At 44.1% G+C, this 22,825-nt stretch overlaps 1 pseudogene; it reads left to right on the forward strand.

Moving 5' to 3' along the window:
* The first annotated feature begins 9,770 nt into the window (after window positions 1-9,770).
* On the forward strand, window positions 9,771-18,240 carry LOC140455551 (major histocompatibility complex class I-related gene protein-like; annotated as a pseudogene).
* The last annotated feature ends 4,585 nt before the right edge of the window (window positions 18,241-22,825 follow it).

Genomic DNA, 22,825 nt, shown 5'->3' on the forward strand with positions numbered 1-22,825 from the left:
GGTTGGGGTCACTGGATCTAAAGCATTAATTCTGCTTTCTCTCTGTCCACAGATGCTGCCAGACATGCTGAGATTCTCCAGCAATTTTTGTTTTCTTCTCTGTCTGGTCTAGACTGGTCTATCTGTCTTTCATTCTCCTGTTGGTCTCATGTGCTCTCTCTCTCTCTCTCGTACACTCTTTCTTTCTTTCTTTTACATCTCTCCGGTCATTTTTGCTCTCACTCCTGTTCTCGCTCTCTCTCATTTCTTTTGCTTACGCTTCCTCTCTTGCATTTTTCTCTATAACGCCCTTTCTCTCACACTCATGTTTCTCGCTCTCTTTCGCTCTGATAATGAGCAGTTTCTAATGCCTCTCTTTCCATTAACAGCTTCTGATGAAAAGACATCCTCCAACAGTTCTGTCATTTTCTGAGGTATGAGTATTGTTGGTCGATGTTGTGAGTAGATCATTCTAATTGGGATACAGAAAAACCTCGATTATGTGAACGACATGGGCAGGGAGTATGTAGTTTGGATAACTGATTGTTTATGATCATATCAGTTATCTGAACAAACAAAGCATTGACAGGACTTAGATCTTTTTCAGATAATCTGAAATTCAGATAATTGATGTTTGAATAACCAAGGTTGTTCTGTACTGGGGCTGGTTTTCACTATATGATCTGCAGGGTGGACTCTGAGCTCAGTTCTCTCTACCTGTCTGATCACTAAAGACCAGCTCATGCAGTTTCACACTGAGCTTTCAGACTGTCCTTCTGTAGATGGCTGTCCTTTTACTGTTCTCAGCCTCAAGATATTGTCAACAGGAGGGATTTGGGCTACAGAAACATCTGGAAACTTTTCATCCTGGATGGGGCCACCTGTCTCACTTAGTTTGTTTCTGGAGTTCAGCTCTGCGCTCCCGGGATTCTGAATTACTGAAATGTGGCGGGTGGGGTCTAGATCTGATGGAGACCTCCGAGCAGGTCAGGAGACCAAACCGTGAGGAGATTTGTGATCATGGAGGAAGTGCAGTATAGATGGGCCAGAAAGAAATGTGGACTTCGAGGTTTAAATACATAGATATTAAACAAACAAACTAGGGTCGTGTTTCAGGAAATGAAGAAGGTTAAGGACTGATTTTAATGGAGGTTTTCAATGTATTTTGTGAAGTGGATATGGTAGATAGAGGAGACGTTCTGACTGGCTGGGTTGTCAGTATAGTTCGAGTCAGACCTTTTGAGAGTGAAACTAGGTAACACTTCCACAATAACTCTCCCTTTCTCAAAAGGCAATTGATGTAAAATGAACTTCAGTGAATTAAAACTCAGAATTAAGAGAGAAATGGATTGAGGCAGCACACCAGCAAAGATCTGATTGAATGGTGGAACAGCATTGAGGGGCTAAATGGCCTCCTCATCTTCCTATGTCCCTGTGGGTTTTACTGGTCTTTAGGGAGTAGGTCTGAGGGGTTTGACTGATGTTTGGGGAATGGGGCTTTAGTGTTTCACTGTTGGTCTTTATGGAAGATGCTAGAGGGTCTGCTGGGTTTTCTGTGCTCTGTAACAGAGTTTTTTTCTCTTCCCCAGGGGCCTCTGATGTCCTTGCTGGAAACCAGGTTTCCATTGTTGCGATTGACCTTCTAATTTCTTCCACCTGAAGTTCAGGAGCAATTTGAATTGCCGATCCGGAATAGTGAAGAGCGAGCCGAATGGTGGCCATGTAACCGTTACGGTTTGTTGTTAAAAGTCATCTGGTGCACTAATGCCCTTGCACGATAGAAATCCTGACCTGGTCTGGTCTACATGGCATGACAGAGCTAGTTAACGCTTAACTGCCCTCTGGACAGCAAATGCTGGCATTGCGGGTGATGGCCACATCTCAGGAAACAGCTTTAAATGTGGACAGTGTGATAATGTTTCCTGAGCAGAAACTTCATCTCCACAGGACAGCACTCAGTGCATGGGGCATGAAAACTATACCTCAGTCAATTCAGCACATACACATGATCTTCATCAGCCATTCGTCAGTGGGATCTTCCCAGACCTCAGTTTGAATTTTCCTGCATCTTAAATACTGAGTGAAGCCTTTTCTACAAACTTGTTACACAGCAATATCTCTGGAGCCTGATGGAAGTCAACATTATGTTACGATGGTACATACTATCTCATGGCAATAGATGTCATGAATCCACCTCCTGCCCAGGGCACGCTGCACACTCACACTTTCTGACTTGAACTGTTTCCATGTTCACACTCCTATCAATTTATACCCTTCCTCGTGCAAATTCTCAATGAAGCTGGGCAATCATGGTCTGCATTCCAGCCTCCTGTCTTGGGTTCAAGGCTGCACTATTTTCTGTCCCACTCTCTCCAACTCAGATTGTGCTGAGGTGTTTATTGAGTCATCACAGAACAGAAACAGACCCTTCAACCCAAACAATCCATGCCATTTTTGTCCCCAAACTAAACTAGTCCCACTTGGCTGTGCCTGGTCCATGTTACAAAAAACATTTATTATTTGTGTACTCATCCAAATATAAATGGTGTATCTGTACCATGTCCACCACTTCCTCTAGAAATTCATTCCAAACACAAACCATTCTCAGTGTAAAAATGTTGCCTCTCATGTTGTTTTAAACGTTTTCTCCTCTCACCTTAAAAAATAGTCCCTGGTCTTGAAATTCACCCCCACTCCACAGGCGCGCGTGCACGTGCACACACACACACCTCTTACATACTCTCACACTCACGCAGGCCCTCTCTCACACACATGCTGTCTCTCATACACACATAACTCCCCCCATATTCACATCCACACATTTGCCCTCTCACAGGTTTATACTCTGTCACACTCACGCACACACTGCCAAGCACATGCACATGATTGAATGGCGGAGTGGACTCGATAGGCCGAATGGCCTTACGTCCGCTCCTATGTCTTATGGTCTTCTGTAAACAGAAACTCACGGGCACTCACACACACACACACACACACACACACACAAGGCTATCGGGTGAGTTTGCATTTGCAGAATTGTTTTTGCAGATACGTTCTGTACTTTTGGAGCAAAATATAATCTGCAGGCAGTCAATCCATATCACCTTAAGTTATCTCGAGAATATGACTTAAAAGAAGTTCTGATATTTACATATTAATGAACCAAAACCTACAATATATTGTTTCAGTTGTATGATGCTGTGATCTTTTGCTATAAATTCTGTGTCTTGTCCCACAGCTACCTGATGAAGGAGCAGCGCTCCAAAAGGTAGTGCTTCCAAATAAATGTGCTGGTCTATAACCTGGTGTTGTGTGATTTTTAACTTTGTCCACCCCAGTCCAATGCAAGCACTCCACATCATCTGCAATAGGAAAGAGTCTAACCATCAGCCTTTGACCATCAATAGTTTTACCATCACTAAATCCCACACCATCAACCTCTGAGGGATTACCATTAACCTGAACCTGAATTGGACTGAACATAGAAATACAATGGCTACAAGAGCAAGTTAATGGCAAAGAATACTGCAATATGCAACTCACCTCTGACTCACCAAAGCCTGTTCACCGTCAAGAATGCTCAATTCAGGAGTGTGATGTAATACTCCTGACTTACCTATATGAGTGCAATTCCAGCAACAGTGATCAAGCTTGATACCATCCAAGACAATGCATTGGCACCACATTCATAACTAATTAGCTCCTCCACAAGTAGCTCAATAGTAGCAGTGCATACTGTTTACAAGATGCACTGTAAATCTTCAACACAGCACTTAAACAATGCCCTCCACATCAATGTCTATGACCTCCCAGAAGGATAAGGGCAGCAGATACATGGGAAAACCACCATCTGCATGATACCACCCAAACTACTCACCATCCTGGCTTGAAAATATATCTCTATTCATCAGTGTCACTAGGTCAAAACCCTAGAAGTCTCCTTGAGTCTGGCCAGAGCCCACGCTGGTCAGAGCACGTGAACATTCTGGCCACAGAAACTGACAGATAAGTGCCTTACTCACATCAATCCAATGACCCGATGAGGTGTATGATGGTGGCCCTGAGGCCGTACTGGGAGATTACCAGAGGTTACTGTTCATGGACCAAACCTACAAAATCAATGAGTGTGATTATTTTCTCCATCAGCTGTTAACGATGTGACAATTCCAGCAGCTCCCCACACCATTGTGCAGAAGTTGCTGTCTGAGAGAGTGGATAGACTTGTGCAGAAAATCCCACACACTTCTGTTTCCAGGTCCAGATCAATCATTCAATGTTCATGGTAACACCAACTGTTGCACTGACTTACAGAACATTGAGCAAAAGTGCCAGCCTGGCAATGAAAGACACCATCTCTATACTGGTCTCCCATCAGAATATCCTGGACAGAGAACCCTCCTGCCTGACATTCCTAAAGGACTTCCCTTTCCAGCAGGTAACAGAAGCACTGCCAAAGCTGCAGATACTGTGTGCACAGTTCATGAGCCACCTGGTGGGCTCAATGAACAAAGGCCACAGGTGGATACAGCAAGGGACTATGGAGCAGCAAAGATTGTAACTTTGTAAATAGTAACAAAGACAGTAACAGTAACTAACTCACCTCCACCTCACTCCATTCTCCCCAGATTTCCACAGAAAGGTGTGGGATATCGGGTCATTGCATTCTTAACCATCCAGAATGTCCAGCAGGAATTCAGGCAGTACTATCTTTGAGACTGACCGCTGCTTTCCATCTCTATGCAATGATGATGGGTTCTCCTTTCAGTGTATATGGTCTTTGCACCACTTTGAGGTAATGTTTGCAGCATTTGAAGCTGGATGTGAAAGCTAGACATTGGCAAAGTACATACATCTCAGAGTGAGAGTTGTTGCCGTAAAAGGTGAACACTCCAACAGTGAGAGAAATCACAGAAACAGAGGAAGTAGGAACAGGAAAAGGTCATTCATCCTTTTAACTCTGCTCCACCATTCAAAATGATCATGGCTGATCGTCCAACTCAGGACCCTATTTCCATTTTCTCCCCATATACATTGATTCCTTTAGCCCTAAGAACTGTATCTAACTTTTTCCTCCAAATATTCAGTATGACATTGTGGCAGAGGCTCACCACTCTCTGGATGCAGACATTTCTTCCCATCTCAGTCCGAAATGGCCTCCTGCACATCCTTAGACTGTGACCTATTGTCTGGACTCCTTGGTCTTTGGGATTTTCCCTGCATTTACCCTGTCTAGTCCTGGGTTTCTATGAGATCTCACTCCTCATTCTGTTAAACCCTCATGCATAGAGTCCTAACCGATCCAGTCTTTCTCATACGTCAGTCCTGCTTTCCCGGGACTTGATATGGTAAATGTTTGTTGCTCTCCCTCCGTCAGCTGAATATCTTGCGTCTGATAATGTGACCAAAACTGTATAGAATATTCTCAGTGTGGTATCATCAAGTGCCTGTACCACTGCAGCAAGATGCCCCTGCTCCTGTACTCAAACATTCTCAGTATGAAGCTCATCATGCCATTTTTGTTCTTTATTGCCTGCTTCGCCTGCATGTTTACCTTCACAGACTGTTGTACAGCTTTTGTTGCACCTTCCCTTTTCCCAATCTATCACCATTCAAATAATAATCTGCCTTCCTGTTTTTACTACTGAAGAACATAAGGTGAATATTACATTGTATTACATCTGCCATGCATTTGCCCACTCATTCAACTTGTCTAAAATACACTGATATATCTCTGCATCCTGCTCACAGCTCACCCTCCCTCTGAACACCATGAGCAGTGACAAGGTTCCAACATACAACATCTTGTTGATGGTGAACAGGCCTTGGGGAGCCAGGAGATGAACTACTTACTGCAGAAACCCCACCCTCTTACTGACTGTAAAAATCATTTTAAAATTATTAAAAACTGGTCGCATTCAGGTCCTGGCCAGTGGAATACAGCTTAATATGGATGGTGGGAGATTCAGTGACGATAAAGCCTGTGAATGTCAAAGTGGTGAGGTGAATTAAAGATGTTGAGATTCGGTCTTGTTGAAGATGGTCATTGCCTGGTACTTTTTTGGCATGAATGTGTTTTCCCACCTGCTAGCCCAATGTTGTACCATGAGTCTTGTTACATAAATACATGAACTGATTCAGATTCTGAGGTCTCAGACTGAAAAATATACAACCATCAGTGAACGTCTCAACATCTGACTTTAGGATGAGGAGAAGGTCATTGATGAAGGAGTTGAACATCTCTACACCGCTGAAGCCAGTGCCAATTCGCAGACACTTCCTCCTACTGCCCCATTTATCATGTCCCATCACCAAAACATCATCTCCCAGGCCATCCACAACCTCATCACCTCTGAGGATCTCCCATTCACAGCCTCCAATCGCATTGTGTGTGAATCCAGCACTGCCCGATCTACTTCCTACCAAAAATTCACAAACCTGACTTCCTCGGTCGACCCAATGTCTCAGCTTGCGCCTGTTCCAATTAACTCATCTCTTCCTTCCACAACACTGATCTGTCTCTCTTAGTCCAGGGACTCCCCACCTATGTTCGTGACACCTCCCATGCACTTCATCTCCTCCATGATTTCCGTTTCCCCAGCCCCCGATGCCTCATCTTCACCATGGACATCCAGTCCTTATACACATCGATCTGCCACAATGAAGGTCTCCCAAGCACTCCGTTTCTTCCTCTCATTCCGTCCCAACCAGTACCCTTCCACCAAAACCCTCATCTGCCTAACTGAACTGGCCCTCACCCTCAACAACCTTTCCTTGCAATCCTCCCACGTTCTACAACCCAAAGGGGTAGCCATGGGTACCTGCATGGGACCCAGCTATGCCTGCCTGTTTGTCAGGTATATGGAACAGTCCATCTTATGCAGTTACACCAGCACCACCCCCAACCTGTTCCTCTGCTTTATCGATGACTGTATCGGTGCCACCTCATGCTCACACAAGGACGTTGGGACTTTACCAACACCTTCCATCCCAACCTCAAATTCATCTGGATCATCTCATACACCTCCCTCCCCTCCCTGGACCTTTGCATCATCATCTCCGGTGACCGTCTAACTACAGATATCTACTACAAGTCCATCAACTCTCACCCTCCCTCCTGTAAAAACGCCATTCCTTATTCCCAATTCCTCCACCTCTGTTGCATCTGTTCCCAGGATGACCAATTCCACCTCAGGAAGTCCCAGATAGCCTCCCTCTTCCAAAATCGCAACTTCCCTTCCCATGTGGTTGATGATGCCCTCGAGTGCATCTTCTGTACTTCATGCACCACTGCCCTTGAACCCCACTGGTCCCAATGCAACAAGACAGAACTCCCTCCTCTGCCACATGTCTTCACCTTCCACCCTACTAACCTCTGCATACATTGCATCATCCTCCACCATTTCCACCACCTCCAAATGGACCCCACCACAAAAGACATGTTTCCCTCCCACCCCTATCAGCATTCCAGAGAGACCATTCCCTCTGCGACTTCCTCATCAGGGACACGCACCACACAAGCCCGCACCTTTCCCTGCCACCGCAGGAAGTGCAAAACCTATGCCCACACCACTCCCCTTGCCTTCCTCCAAGGTCCCAAGGGATCCTTCCACATCCATCAGAAATTTACCTGTACCTCTACCAATGTCATCTTCTGCATCCGTTGCACCTCATATGATCTCTTCTACATTGGGAGGACAGGACGCCTTCTTGTGGATTGTTTTAGAGAACTTCACTGAGACACCCACACCAGCCAACCCTACTGCCCTGTGGCTGAACACTTCAACTCCCTCTCCCATTCTGTTAAGGACGTGCAGGTCCTGGGCCGCCTCTACCGCCAAAACATTACCACCCAATGCCTGAAGGAAGAACACCTTATAATCCACCTTGGGACCCTGCAACCATATGGGATAAATGTGGATTTCAACAGCTTCCTCATTTCTTCCCCTCCCCCCCTCCCACCCACATTATCCCAGTCCCAAGCCTCCAACTCAGCACCGCCCTCCTAACCTCTCTGTCACCTTTCCCATCCATCCGTTCCACTCCCCCCTCTGACTATTACCTTCTCTCTCACCTTCATCCACCTATCGCTTTCTCAGCTACCTTTCCCCACCAAACCCAATGCCCCTCCCATTTATCTCTCAGCCCCAGCCCAAAAGCCTCAGTCCCAATGAAGGGCTTATGACTGAAATGTCGATTCTCCTGCTCCTCGGATGTTGCCTGACCTCAAGTTCTTTTCCAGCAAAACATTCTCGATTAAGGAAGGAATGTCATGCAGAGATCTGGAGAATAGGGTGGAATAGAAAGACAGTGACATTTAGTTGGAGGGTGAGGAAAGGAGTCAGTAGGAATGAAGAATGTAGAAGAATATTGTCATAGTATCCATCTTGTTCAGTAAGTTGTTTTTAGGGAAGGAAGACTGCTGCCTATTCCTGGTCTCACCTGCATGTGACTCTAGACCCACGAGAATGGGCATGGCTTATAATGCCCTCTGGACAATTAAGGATAGACAGTAAGGGCTCACTATCCAAATATGCCACAATCTTTGAATGAATTAAAGAAAAGGCCATGAGAATTGGAAGAGAATATTTATCCCCTGGAGCCTGTTCCTTTTGGCTGTTTGGAAAGTCTAGTTATTTTTAGAATATATTCAGGAATTTAAGTTATATCTGTCAGAAATTGGGGTCTCTGTTTGTGAAAGTCATAAAAGCACTCCTGATGTTGGTGACCCCTCACTAACCAATATGATTGTTCACCTAGGATACTCCAAGTCATTGATTCTATGGGTCCTTATGTGGCTGATGATTCCAATCCTAGAATTCCATCTCTAAAAGCACATTTGACAGGAGTTTCTGGGAGGTGGAATTGTTCTTTGGTCTTGAAATCATTGGCATCCCTTTCCCCAGTTTCTTTTCCATACTTCCTCTTGTCACCACATGGTTCTCAAAGAATTCTGTCCCTTCACACTCGTAGAGTCATACAGCAAGGAAACAGCCCCTTTGGTCCAACTAGTCCACACCAACCTTAATCCCAAACTAGACTAGCACCACCTGTCTGCTCCTGGTACAAATCACTCCAAAGCTCGTTTCCTCCAAAATCAGTTCTTCTGAGTGAGGGGCTTCAATGCAAAGATATCTATGTTGCATTATCACCTGGGACCAGCATTATGTGTGTAACTGCACCACACAGACTGAATTGATCCAAAACGACAGCTCGCTGCCGCATTGTCAAGGACAGTTGGGGATGGGAGAAAATGCCGCTGTAAACAAAGATGCCCACGTCCCGTGAGTAACGAATATAAACAATTTTTTTTTGGCTGTTTCATTATTTGTGACATTGCTGTGGAGATGCTGGAGCTGCATGAGTTTCTTTGTTTTGATTCTTTATTTACCTTTCTGAATTCAGTTAGCGTCTAGCAGCAGACAAGATCACAAACAAACAAAAAAGCTGGATATATTCTGATCCAGCAGCATCGTGGGGAGAAATATTTCATCAACACTGAAGGGAAACTGAGGCGCAAGGGCTTTTAAGACACTGGGAAGGAGAAGGAGACATGAAGATCAAAGGAGAAGATCTGTGATAGAGTGAAGGGAGGGTAGATTAAATAACGAAAAGGTCGCCTGATGCAAACAACGTTCAGCAGTACAGAGCTTTTATTTGGCTAATCTAGTTCAGTTTTTGGTCAGTGGTAACATCCAGGATGTAGGGGTTATGTCGTTTTGCCATTGAATGGTGAAGTGAGTGGGTTAGATTCTCGATTGGCTGAAATTTTGAAGTGCTCATTGCTACACATTATGTGGCGTAGTTGTTACCAGCTGCATTTTTGTCCCAGCCTGCGAGTGGTGAAAGAGGCGGACGGGATCTTGGTCTTTATAAACACTGGTACAAAATGTTATCGGACAGTGGTCAGTTGGAGCTTTGTGATTGGTGTTCAGGGATTCATGTCCTGATTTTTCTCACTCTTTGTTGCAGACACTCATTCTCTCCGGTATTTTGTCACTGCTATGACACCGATTCCCAGAGTTTGTGATTGTTGGTAATGTGGATGGGGTCCAGTTTGTTATGTATGACAGTAACCATGAGGAATTGACTCCCCGGGAACCATGGATGGCGGAGAGCGAGGGACCTCTGTTCTGGAGGCAGAAACAGTTCCGCGCTCGGGAGGTGGAAGACCATTTCAAATACTATGTTCCAAGTTTTATGTCACGGACCAACCAGACAGGGGGTGAGTACTCACTTTCCCTCAGCATGACACCTTCCTGTGTGTTCAGGGAGTCTGAGTGGGAATGAAGAGAAACAAGCAGTAAGTCTGGATCCAGAATCCAGAGACTGATTGGCTGAGAGTCGGATCGGAGTCTCCCACCGAGATTGTTTCTGATTGATTGACTGTCTCTGATTGACATGTACCCACATGTACCAAGACCATCGTGACCTGTCTGTGACCTGAGGGATGATGGGACTGCAAGTGGGTTCACTCAGTTAGGATGGGATGGACGAGATTTGATGAGCTTCGATAAGGATCACGTGGTGTGGGTGACCCCAGTCCCCTGGGCGGAAAGTATCAAAAACAAATGGGACCAGTCTGTGGTGGTCAAGCAGAGGAGGAGTGTGTCGAGTGGCTGAAGAAATACCTGGAGTATAGACAGAGGGAACTGAAAGTCGGTGAGTGGGTTGGGAAGGATGTAAAGTGGTGTAGGGGAGGTGGTGGCATTGAGAGACAGTGAGTACAGGTAGTTTGAGAGTCAGTGAAGGGTGTGGTGTCCTGGACTCTGTAGCTCGAGGTTTCTTTTCATCTCGAGCTCCCTGCACTGACTCCTCTTCCTCTCTCCCTCAGTTGCACCCATTGTGTCCTTTACCCGCCTGGGTAATTCTAACCGGCTGTTCTGTCTAGTCACTGGGTTTTACCCACAAGCCATCGAGATGACTTTGTGGAGGGACTGTTGATCAATGAGACCCTGTCCACTGGGATCTTACCCATCCAGGATAGGACCTACCAGATCCGGAAATGGATAGAGTTTGATCCAGAGAATCAGGCCGAGTATTCCTGTCGGGTGGAGCACAGCGGGCTGGAGGAGAAGCTGGTGGTGATTTATGGTAAGACTGATTCTCACTGTTAGAGAGGAACCAGACTCAGACCAGGATTGCAAAATGGAGAGTCAGTGCTGAGCTGCTTCACCAGAACAGTCCAGGATAGAGAAAGAGAAAACAATAATTGTTAATATGTCAAAGTGCTATGCCACTTATGGAGATTAGTAATTGAGGCAGATATCCTGGGACTCTACAGTACCAAGGTATCCTATATATCCTGGGATAGTTCAGGAGAGTGTCACGCAATGTATCCTGGAGTATAATGCTACCCCAACACCTGGAATATGCAGGAATATTACAAGATGAGAACATACACTGTATCATTTGACATTACAGTCTGACAGGAGCTACTATCTCCTCTCAGTTCACCAAATTCACCAGAGCCCCATGGACAGCACCTTCCAAATCCACAATGACTTCCACCTGGAAGGACAAGGGCGGCAGATACAGGGGAACACCACCACCTGTAAGTTCCCCTCCAAGCCACTCATGGTCTTGACCTGGAAATATCTCGCCATTCCTTCAGTGTCACAAGATCAAAATCATAGTCTCTTTTTGATGCAAAATTATGGGTTTCCTTACACGGACTGCAGCAGTTCAAGAAGCTGCTCACTGCCACTTTCCCAAGCAACTGGGGACTGGTAATAATTGCTGGCCCAGCCGGTAAGAGTGAATTAAAAAAGGAAAAATAGAAGCCTTGAGATATTTTGGAGCTAGATGGTTCAGTGAATCCTGGAATATTAAAGCCTACCCAGTCCCCATGTGTCCTCGGCTATTACAGTTAAACACCATCCAGTATATCCAGGAATTATAGACCAGTTCTAGTTAAACTGAGTTAAGTTAGGAATAAAGTGTCGAGAGAGTCGTGCTGGCAAAGCAGAGCAGGTCAGGCAGCATCCGATGAGTGGGAGAATTGACGTTATGGGCAAAAGCCCTTCAAGCTGTCCATTCCCCTCTCACCTATGCCCTTTAGTTCTGAAGTCCCCCATCCCAGCAAAAATACCTTGTCTGTTTATTCTATCCATGCCTGTCATGATTTTATAAACCTCTGCAAGGTCACCACTCAGCCTCTGATGCATCAGGGAAAATAGCCCCAGCCTATTCAGCCTCCACTGATAGCTCAACTCCTACAATCCTGGCAACATCATTATAAATCTTTTCTGAACCCTTTCAAGTTTCATAACATCCTTCCAATAGGGAGGAGACCAGAATTGTACACAAAACTCCAAAAATGGCCCAAGCAATGTCTTGTACAGCCACAACACGACCTCCCAACTCCTATAGGTAATGTTCTGACCAATAACGAAAGCATAGCAAATGCCTTCTTCATGTCTTATCTACCTGAGACTCCACTTTCAAGGAATTATGAACCTGCACTCCAAGGTCTCTTTGTTCAGCAACACTCCTCAGGACCTAATTATTAAGTGTATAAATCCTGCTCTGATCTGCCTTTCCAAAATGCAGCATCTCACACTTATCTAAATTCAACTGCATGTACCACTCAGCCCATCGGACCATCTGTTCAAGATTTCATTGTAGTCTGAAGTAACCTTCTTCACTGTCCACTACATCTCCAAATTTGGTGTCATCTGCAAATTTACTAATTATACCTCTTATGTTCACATCCAAATTATTTATATAAATGATGAAAATCAGCACCGATCCTAGTGGTACACCACCAGTCATAGGCCTCCAGCTTGAAAAGCAACCCTCCACCACCACCCTCTGTGTTCTACCTTTGAGCCAGTTCTGTGTCCAAATGGCTAGTTCTCCCTGTTTTCTATGAGATCTAATCTTGCTAACCAGCCGAACGCCTTACTGAAGTTCCATATAGATCATATCCACCGCTCCGCCTTCATAAATTGTCCTCTTTACTTCTTCAAAAAATTCAATCAAGTTCATGACACATGATTTCCCACGCACAAAGCCATGTTGACCCTTCCTAATCAGTCCTTGCCTTTCCAAATACATGTAAATCTTGTCCCTCAGGATTCCCTCCAACAACCTGCCCACCACTGATGCCAGGCTAACTAGTCTATAGTTCCCTGGTTTTTCCTCACCACCTATCTCAAATAGTGGCACCACGTTAGCCAACCTCCAGTCTTCTAGCACCTCACCTGTGACTATTGATGATACAGATATATCAGCAAGGGGCCCAGCAATCACTTCCCTAACTTCTCAGAGTTTTGGGGGACACTTGATTAGGTCCTGGGGATTTATCCACCTATTATGCATCCACCATCTACTTCCCCACATTCTACATCCTGGAGTTAACCCATCTACCTGACTGTATCAGTGGGTTTTCTCCCTTCCCATAACTGCAATTCATCACACCCCCTTACTCCTGTAAATTCCTTTATTGCCTCTAATTGCCAGTCCAACCGACTCATGGATCTCTAACCAATCCATTGCAATTAAAGACACTTCCTGCAGACATAATCATCAGTAACATGGAAACTCTCCCTCAACTCCCACATCCAACAGGAAGAACACATGACTCTACTAAAAGTCATCTTTGCTCCTTCACAATTTACAGACCCATGTCCTTCTCCACAGTAAACACTGATGCAAAATACTTATTTAGTATCTTCCCCCATCTCCTGCAGTTCCACATATCGGCTGCCTTACTGATCTTTGAGGGGCCCTGTTCTCTCCCTAGTTAACCTTTTGTCCTTAATTTAATTATCAAATCCCTTTCAATTCTCCTTAACCCTATTTGTCTCTTTTTGCCTCCTGATTTCCCTCTTAGGTATATTCCCACTGCTTTTATACTCTTCTAAGAATTCACTCAATCATTCCTGTCTATATCTGACATATGCTTCCTTCTTTTTCTTAACCAAAACCTCAATTTCTCGAGTCATCCAGCATTCCCTGTACCTACCAGCCATGCCATTCACCCTAACAGGAATATACTTTCTCTGGATTCTCATTATTTCATTTTAAAAACTTCTCATTTTCCAGCCATACCTTTACCCGCGAATTTCTGCCCCCCAAGCAGCTTTTGAAAATTCTTGCTGAATACTGTCAAAATTGGACTTCCTCCAATTTAGAACTTCAACTGTTAGTTCTGGTCTATTCTTTTCCCTTACTATTTTAAAACTAATAGAATTGTGGTCACTGGTCCCAACATGCTGCCCCACTGACACCTCAGTCACCTGTCCTGCCTTATTTCCCAAGAGTTTATCAAGTTTTGCACCTTCTCTAGTAGGTACATCCACATACTGAATCAGAAAGTTTTCTTGTACACACTTAACAAATTCCTCTTCATCTAAACCCTTAACACTATGGCAGTCCCAGTCTATGTTTGGAAAGTTAAAATCTTCTACCATAATCACCCTATTATTCTTACAAATAACTGAGATCTCCTTCCAAATTTGTTTCTCAGTTTCCCGCTGACTACTCGTTGGGTCAATAATATAATCCCAATCAGGTGATCATCCCTTTCTTATTTCTCAGTTCCAGCCAAATAATATTCCTGCATGTATTCCCAGGAATATCCTTCCTAAATACAGTCATAATGATATCCCTTGTCAAAAATGCCATCCCCTCTCCTCTCTTGGGCCACCTTTATATCCTACCTGTGGCATTTGTATCCTGGAACATTAAGTTGCCAGTCCTGTCCATCCCTGAGCCATGTTTCTGTAATTGCTTTGACATCCCAGTCCCATGTTCCTAACCATGCCCTGAGTCCATTTGCCTTCCCTGTTAGGCCTCTTGCATTGAAATAAATGCATTTATCAGTCCTACCTTGTTCTCTGTTTTGTTCCCACCTGCCCTGTTTGACTTGCTCCCTTTGCCAACTGTACTAGTCTTAGATTGATCTCTTTCCTCACTATTTCCCTGGGTCCCACTTTCCTATCTTACTAGTTTAAATCCTCCCGATCAGCTCTCGCAAATCTTTCTGCCAGTATATTAGTCCTCTTCCAATTCGGGTGCAGTCTGTCCTTCTTGTCCAGGTGACTTCTACTCCAGAAGAGATTCCAATAATCCAAACATATGAACCCTCCTCCCCCACACCAACTCGTCAGCCACTCATTCATCTGCTCTGTTCTCCAATTCCTACCCTCACTAGCTCATAGCATCAGGAGTAATCTAGATAATATTATCCTTGAGGACCTCCTTTTTAAGTTCCTGCCGAACTTTCTATATTGTCACTTCAGAATCTCATCTTTTTTCCTTCCTATGTCGTTAGTTCCGGTTTGTACAATGACTTCCTGCTGGTCCCCCTGTCTTTTGAGAACATTCTGCACCCTCTCTGTAATATCTTTGATCCTGGCAGCAGGGAGGCAACACACCATTCTGATTTTTCACTGCCGTCTGCAGAAACGTCTGTCTGTGCCTCTGATAGAGAGTCCCTGTCACAATCAATCACTTGGAACCAGACGTATCCCACGTTACAATAGAGCCATTCTCGGTACCAGAAACCTGGCTGTTTGTGCTACATTCCACTGAGGGTCCATCACCCTCTACATTTTCCAAAGCAGCATAATTGTTTGAGATGGGGACAGCCACAGGAGACTTCTGCACTACCTGCCTCATCTTCTACCCATTTACCTGACTGTATCTGCGGCTTTTCTCCCTTCCTATAACTGCCATCCATCACACCCCCTTGCTCCTGTAAATTCCTTATTGCCTCTAATGCCACTTCAACTGATACATGGATCTCCAACCAATCCACTGCAATTAAAGACACTTCCTGCAGACATGATCATCAGTAACGTGGAAACTCTCCCTCAACTCCCACATCCAACAGGGAGAGCACATGATCTTTGCTCCTTCACAATTTACAGACTCAGAAACTAGCATTGTTTTATTGCTCTTAAAAAACACTGATCTAGGTTAACTACGTACTTATGGCTTATACTTTCATGATTTAATCAAGAGACTGATCTCAATAAAACATTGAATCAAGAAATAACCCACTCTGTCACTGTTGTAGCTTTACGGCAAGGCTACACTTAAAACCATGCACTTAACTGTTCCTGCACTGAGCTCTCTCGCACAGATTCCTCCAAAGTCAGCTGTGAATTTTGCTGTTTGTTAATTTTTCCTAGACACACCCTGATGTCCAGTGATACTTGAACTCAAGCAGCAAAGGCAGTAACTGTGCAGATTCACTGCTGTGTCAGATAGCAGTATAGGTTTCTTTTTCTGACCATGTGGTCACTGCCTTTACCTGTCTTCCTCCTTTTTAAATCATTTTGATCTTCTTGTCCCCCAGAGTTCCAAAACAATGCAACAGCTTATAAAACAGTAATTGTTGCTCCTGGAATTCGAGGAAATCTCAGGAAAATGAGACTTGAATCTGAGATGTTCTCAGATAATTTTTAGTTATAGGAGACAGGAAATGGAGATCCAAAATCCCAAGAAGTAGAGGCTAATGCACCAAATGGTCTGGTCAAGTCTGCTAACGTATAATATTCCAAACAGTGAGTGATTCTGGTGATCAGAAACATAATTTGCAAAGTTGCGAATGAGTGCAAGTTGGGAGATAGTCAATAGTCAGGAGGACAGTAAGAGTTTATAGGGGAACATTAACAAGTTTTTAAAAAGAGCAAATAATTGTCAAATGATCTACAGCAACCAAGAAATCATGGAGTGCAAACATACCAGTTTCTAAATATTCTGGCACAAGAAAGCAAGACCATTTTAATAAAAAAACAAACGGAGGGTTGGCTTGGCTTTCGACAGGGAGGTTTACAGTATCCCATTGAACCTTTTAATTCTCTCTTTATTTGGTTACACCATAATGCAGAGTACTGCAGACAAGTATCCATGTGTTCTAAAGGATAATGAGGCACTGGAGAAGGTGCAGCGAAGATTTACAATGATGGTATCAGACATACTGTGTGCTAGTATCAGGAAAGGATTAACAGGTTGCATCTCTTCTCTGTCCCCCCTCTCTCTTTCTCTGTGTAACAGTCCTAAAGTCTCACTCCCAGGTTTCTGTTACTGTCAGGATTGTATTTGGAGTCCTCGGGCTCATCCTTCTCGCTGTTGTGGCTGTCGTCATTTACAAGAAGAAAGGTAGGTGTTAGTGAGAAAATGGCAGCTCCTATCTGGGAGTTGAAGAGGCTGAGGAGGGGTTTCTCATAGTGGGGTGAAGAGGCCAGCTTATGTGCAGGTGGTCCAGGTAGGGATTTGTCTCAGGGTCACCTGAGTCTGAGATGATACCCTCTTTCTCAGGGTTCAGAGTCTCACATTGTGAGTGTAAAGTCAGACAGTTCAGTTTGGGACTGGCTCTCAGTTCAGTGTTGGGCATCAGAAGCTCAGTGCAATGTGGGTAGGAAAGGCTGAGTCTGGGTCAGGAATGAGGCCTCTGGTTGGTGTTGGGAGTGGCATCTCAACTGGATTCGCATTCATCTCTCCCTTTCATCTGGAGTTCCCATCTCTCTAAATAGTGATTCTATTTCTTTTCAATCACTGAGCATTCCTTGTTTTACACAGGGAGTGAAGAATGGCTATAATGCTGCAAACAGTAAGCTGATAATTCGGATATCTCTGGATCTCTGTTACTGTGAGACTTACTCTTTTTTTCTGTCCGATATACTCCACAACTTGTGTCTCTCCCTATCTTTGTGATCTGTATATGTTACACTTTGTCTCACAATGAATTTCTTTCTCTTCTACTTTCATTTTGCTCGCTGTACCAGTCTCCATTATGTCTCTGCTTGCCTGTGTATATCTAGCCATCTGTGTATGCGTGTATTTGTCACCATCCTTTTCTCCATGAGCCTAACACTGTCTTTCTGTCTCTCATTTCTTGCTATCCCTCTTGAGCTTCATCTCGTCCTGTCTGTCTCTGTTTCACCGTGATATTGAATGCTTCTTCCATTAACAGCTTTCAACAAAAGATCATCCTCAGTCCGTTCTACCAATACCTCAGGTAGAAATAATGTTGTTCAATAATGGGAACAGATATTGGAGTTAGTGTTAACTGCACAATCTAGAAGTTGACTCTGAGCTCTGTTTCTCTCTGTGTCTGTGTGTGTGTCTCTCTCTTTCTCTTTCTCTCTTTTTCTCTTTTTCTTTCTCTGTCAATTCTTCTTCTCAAGTGTGTGCTCTCTCTTTCTCATTTTTTTCTGTTACTCTGATAATGAACAGTTTTTAATGCCTGTCTTTCCATTAACAGCTTCTGATGAAATGATATCCTCAGACAGTTCTGTCAGTACCTGAGGTATGAATACTGTTTGTCAATGTTGGGAGTAGATCATACTAATTGAGATATTGGGGCTGGTGTTATTTGTATGATCTGGAGGGTGGATTCTGAGCTCAGTCTCTCTCTCTCTCTCTTTTTCCCTGCATGTGTGATGACTGAAGACCAGCTCATGCAATTCAACATTGAGCTTTCAGACTGATCATCTGGAGATGCTTCTCCTGTACAGATCTGAGACTTATGATACCTTTTGAGCGATGGGGCTTTGGGTTACAGAAACATCTCATCCTGGATATGGCCTCCTGACAGTTGCTCAACCTCCTTAAGGGAGTCAATGTTCTGAGAGTTCTCACTGCAGTGGTTTCCTGCAGTTTAGTGCTGCTCTCCCGAGATTCCGAATTACTAGGTGTTTGTGGAATGCTGTGTGGTGGGTGGGGTCTGGATCTGATGGAGAACTGAGCAATTAAGGAGACCCAGATCATGAGGTTTAGGATCTTGGAGAGAGTGCAGTGTGGATGGACCTGAATGAAACCTGGACTTCAAGGGTCAAATTGCAAAAAGATTGAACAAGTCAGGGTTGTTCCCTGAAATGTAGAAAGTTAAGGGCTGATTGATGGAGATTTTTAATCCATTAAGAGAAATGGATACAGTTGACAGAGGGAAACTGTTTGCACTGATCGATAAGACTCGGAATTGTGAGGGAGGGGGGAAGGCAACAGCCTAATTAGAACCAGATGTATCAAGAATGACACAAGGAAACTTTTTCCCCACATAGGATGGGAAATGGCTCAAACTTTCTTCCACAAGAGACAGTTATTGCAAAATTGAAGCAAAATTGATAACTTTAAACAGAAATCTATAAATCTGCTTACTAAAGGACAGGTGGAATGTGGGGGAAATGGATTGACGTAACAGACCCCCATGATCTCATTGAATTGTGGAACATGATTGAGGGGCTGAACAGCTTCATCTTCCTCTGCTGCTCTGAGAAGTGGATTTTAGTAATATTTGGGGAATGGAGTTTTGGGTTTTTCTGCTGATATTGGTGGGGATGCTTCTGAGTTTCCTGTCCTCTGTAGCTGTTTCTTTCTCTTCCACAGTGGCCTCTGATGATATTGCTGGAAGCCATATTTCCATTGCTGTGAATAATCCTGTAACTTGTTCTGTTTCAGTTTCTGGAGAGATTTTGCATCGATGATCTCGATTAATGAAATGTTTGCATTTTGTTAATTGTGTCAAGAATGTTTGATGTGATAAGGTGAGTGCCACATTTGGGGAAGTTGGTGGCGCAGTGGTAAGGTCACTGCTCTAACAGTCCAGAATTCCACATTAATGCAGTGGGGTCACAGGTTCAAATCCCACTGTGGCAGAGGTGAAAAGTGAATTCAGTCCAATTTAGAATTAAGAGCGAGCCTAATGGTGACCATGTAACCATTATTGTTTGTTGTAAAAAGCCATCTGGTTCACTAATGCCCTTCCAGGATAGAAATCCTGACCTGGTCTGGTCTACACGTTACTGCAGAGCGAGTTAACTCTTAACTGCCCTCTGGACAGCATGTGCTGGCATTGCTGGTGATGACCAAATCTCAGGAAACAACTTTTAATGTTGGACAGTAGGATTATTTTTCCTGAGCAGAAACTTCTTCTCTACAGGACAACACCCACTGGTCATGCCCCATGCACTATACTGTCAGTCAACTCAGCACGTACACGTGGTCCCTTCATCAACCTTTTGTCAGTGGGAACGTCCCAGAAATCAGTTCGAATATCCCTGCATCTTAAATACCCTTTTTTATGTCCTTGTTACACATTGAGACTAGAGACTGATTGATTGAAGGCAATCATTGCCAGTGAGGACTGCAGGTGCTGGAAATCAGAGTCTAGATTAGAGTGGTGCTGGAAAAGGACAGCAGGTCAGGCAGCATCCGAGGAGCAGGAAAGTCAACATTTCAGGCAAAAGCCCTTCACCAGGTATGAAGGTCATTCCTGGTGAAGGGCTTTTGCCCAAAACACCAATTTTTCTGCTCCTTGGAAGCTGCCTGACTTGCTGTGCTTTGCCAGCACCACTCTAATCTAGACAGTAGTATATTCTGTTCAATGGCAAGAGATGTTGTGAATCCATCTCCTGCCCAGGTCATGCTGTAGCGTCAGACTCTCTGACTTCAGCTGTTTCCATCTTCGCACTCTTATTAATTTGTAAACTTTCTGGTTTAAAGAGGGGAAATCACAGTCTGCAGCTCTCCTGTCTTAGGTAGATGGCTCCACTGTTTTCTGTCCTTCTCTCTTGGAGTCAGAGATTATACTGAGCTGTTTATCCTTTTTGTTCTCACACTGCAGGTCATCTGCTTTCACAGTCAGCCCCAAACCCTGCTAAAGTTAGCATTTTCTGACCATTTAGGTTTCTGTTGAAAAGGATAAACCAAATATCCTCAATCTGGAATCCATGACAGTAACGTCTATGCTGAAGCTGCAACAATAAATGAATTTATTTTCCCACTTCCTGTCTCTATCTTCAGTCCTTCTTTCAAGACATATCCTCCTGATGTGGGGAGGAACAATTTTGAGTGTCTTAAGGATAAAATGATCATGAATTAATAATTAAGAACAGAAGGGATTGCAAATGTGGCGATACAAGTTGTCAAAATGGCTAAAGTTCTTTTGAGGAGGGGACAGACACAGTGACGGGGAAATATAGTGGATGTAAAGTATGTAGACTTTAGAAACACATTTCACAAATGACCACATAGGTGATTACTAGAGAAGTTAAAATATGAAATTTGCGTGGGTTTTCAGACCAAAGATCCTTAACTGGAACATAATGTCCTTGTACCATTCCAGTCCCTCATCGTGAATTCGGAGCTGGAATATAGAGGGCTGACAAGATGTCATCTTCAAAACCCTGCCCAGCTCCTCTCCAAGCAGTGGATCCTGACTCTGCCGGCTCCAGTAGTTTCATAGAGAAGTGAGTCCCTCCGGTTACTTAGTTCTGATAATATAAATGTTTACATTATAGAGTCCGACAGCATAGAGACAGGCCCTTCAACTCAAACTGGTCCATGCTGACCAAAACGTCCATCCACGCTAACCCCATTTCCCTGCACTTGGCCCATATCTTTCTGAACTTTTCCTATCCATGTATTTGTCCAAATGCCTTTTAAATGTTGTTAATATACACGCTCTTCTCCTCAACCACTTCTGCTGGTAGCTTTTTCCATATGCGTACCACCCTCTGTATATAAAAACAAGTTGTCCCTCAGGATCCCATTTCTTCTTTCCCCATTACGTTAAGCTGATGTCTTATAGTACTCGGTTCCCCAAACCTAGGAGAAAGACTGACTGCATTCACCCTATCCATGCGCCTCTCGATCTTATAGACTTCTATAAGATCTCTCCTCAGTCTCGTACACTCTAAAGAAAAATGTCCGAGCTTGTCCAACCTCTCCCTGTAACTTTGTCACTTGAGTCCTGGTGCTAGAAAAACTGAATGACCTGAAGGTGGATAAATCACATGGATCAGCGTTCTCAAGGAGATAGCTGAAGAGACATTGGAGGTGTTAGTGGTGATCTTTCAAGAATTGCTAAAATCGGGGAGGGTTCCTGAGGACTGGAAAATCTCTAACATGACACCCCTGTTTAAAAAGGGAGTAAGGCAATAGATGGAAAATTATAGGCAGATTCGCCTTACCTTGGTCGTGACTAAGATTTTGGAGTCCATTGGGAAGGATATGATTTCTGAATACTTGCAAGTGTATGGTTAAAATAAGTAAAGTCAGCATGTTTTTTTTTATCAAGGGGAGGTCATGTCTGACAAATCCGCTGGAATTCTTTGAGGAATCAGCTACCAGGCAATCAATTGTGATAGAGGACTCTCTAGTCAGAGGCACAAACAGACACTTCTATGGCCAGCAGTGAAAAAGCAGAATGCTGTGTTACCTCCCTGGTGCCAGGTTCAAGGATATCTCAGGGAGGGTACAGAATATAGTCAAAGGGGAGAGGGAGCAGGAGGTCGTTGTATATATTGGATCTAATGACAGAGGAAGGGGAAAAGATGAGATTCTGAAGGGACAACATAGAAAGTTACACAGGAATTTAAAAAGGAGGACCTCAAGTGTAATAATATCTGGATTACCCCTGGTGCTATGAGCTAGTGAGGGCAGGAATAGGAGGATAGAGCAGGTGAATGAGTGGCTGAGGAGCTGGTGCAGGGAAGGATGGTTCACATTTTTTTGGATCATTGGAATCTTTTCTGGAGTAGATGTGACCTGTACAAGAAGGACGGATTGCACCTGAACTGAAAAGGGACTAATCTACTGGCAGGGAGATTTCCTAGAGCTGCTCTGGGGAAGTAAGAGGGGGTGGGGGTGGGGGGGGGGTGGGGGGAGAAGTGAGAAGGTGGGTACATAGTGAGGAAAGAGATCAATCTGAGACTGGTACAGTTGATAAAAGGAGCAAATCAAATAGTCAGGACAGGCCACAGAATGAAGCAAAGAACAAAATAGGACTGATTAACTGCATTTACTTCAATGCAAGAGACTTAACAGGGAAGGCAGATGAACTCAGGGCATGGTTAGGAACATGAGACTGGGATAGCCCAGCAATTACAGA

The sequence above is a fragment of the Chiloscyllium punctatum genome, chromosome 30 (assembly GCF_047496795.1).
Source record: "Chiloscyllium punctatum isolate Juve2018m chromosome 30, sChiPun1.3, whole genome shotgun sequence".
Classification (NCBI taxonomy): domain Eukaryota; kingdom Metazoa; phylum Chordata; class Chondrichthyes; order Orectolobiformes; family Hemiscylliidae; genus Chiloscyllium; species Chiloscyllium punctatum.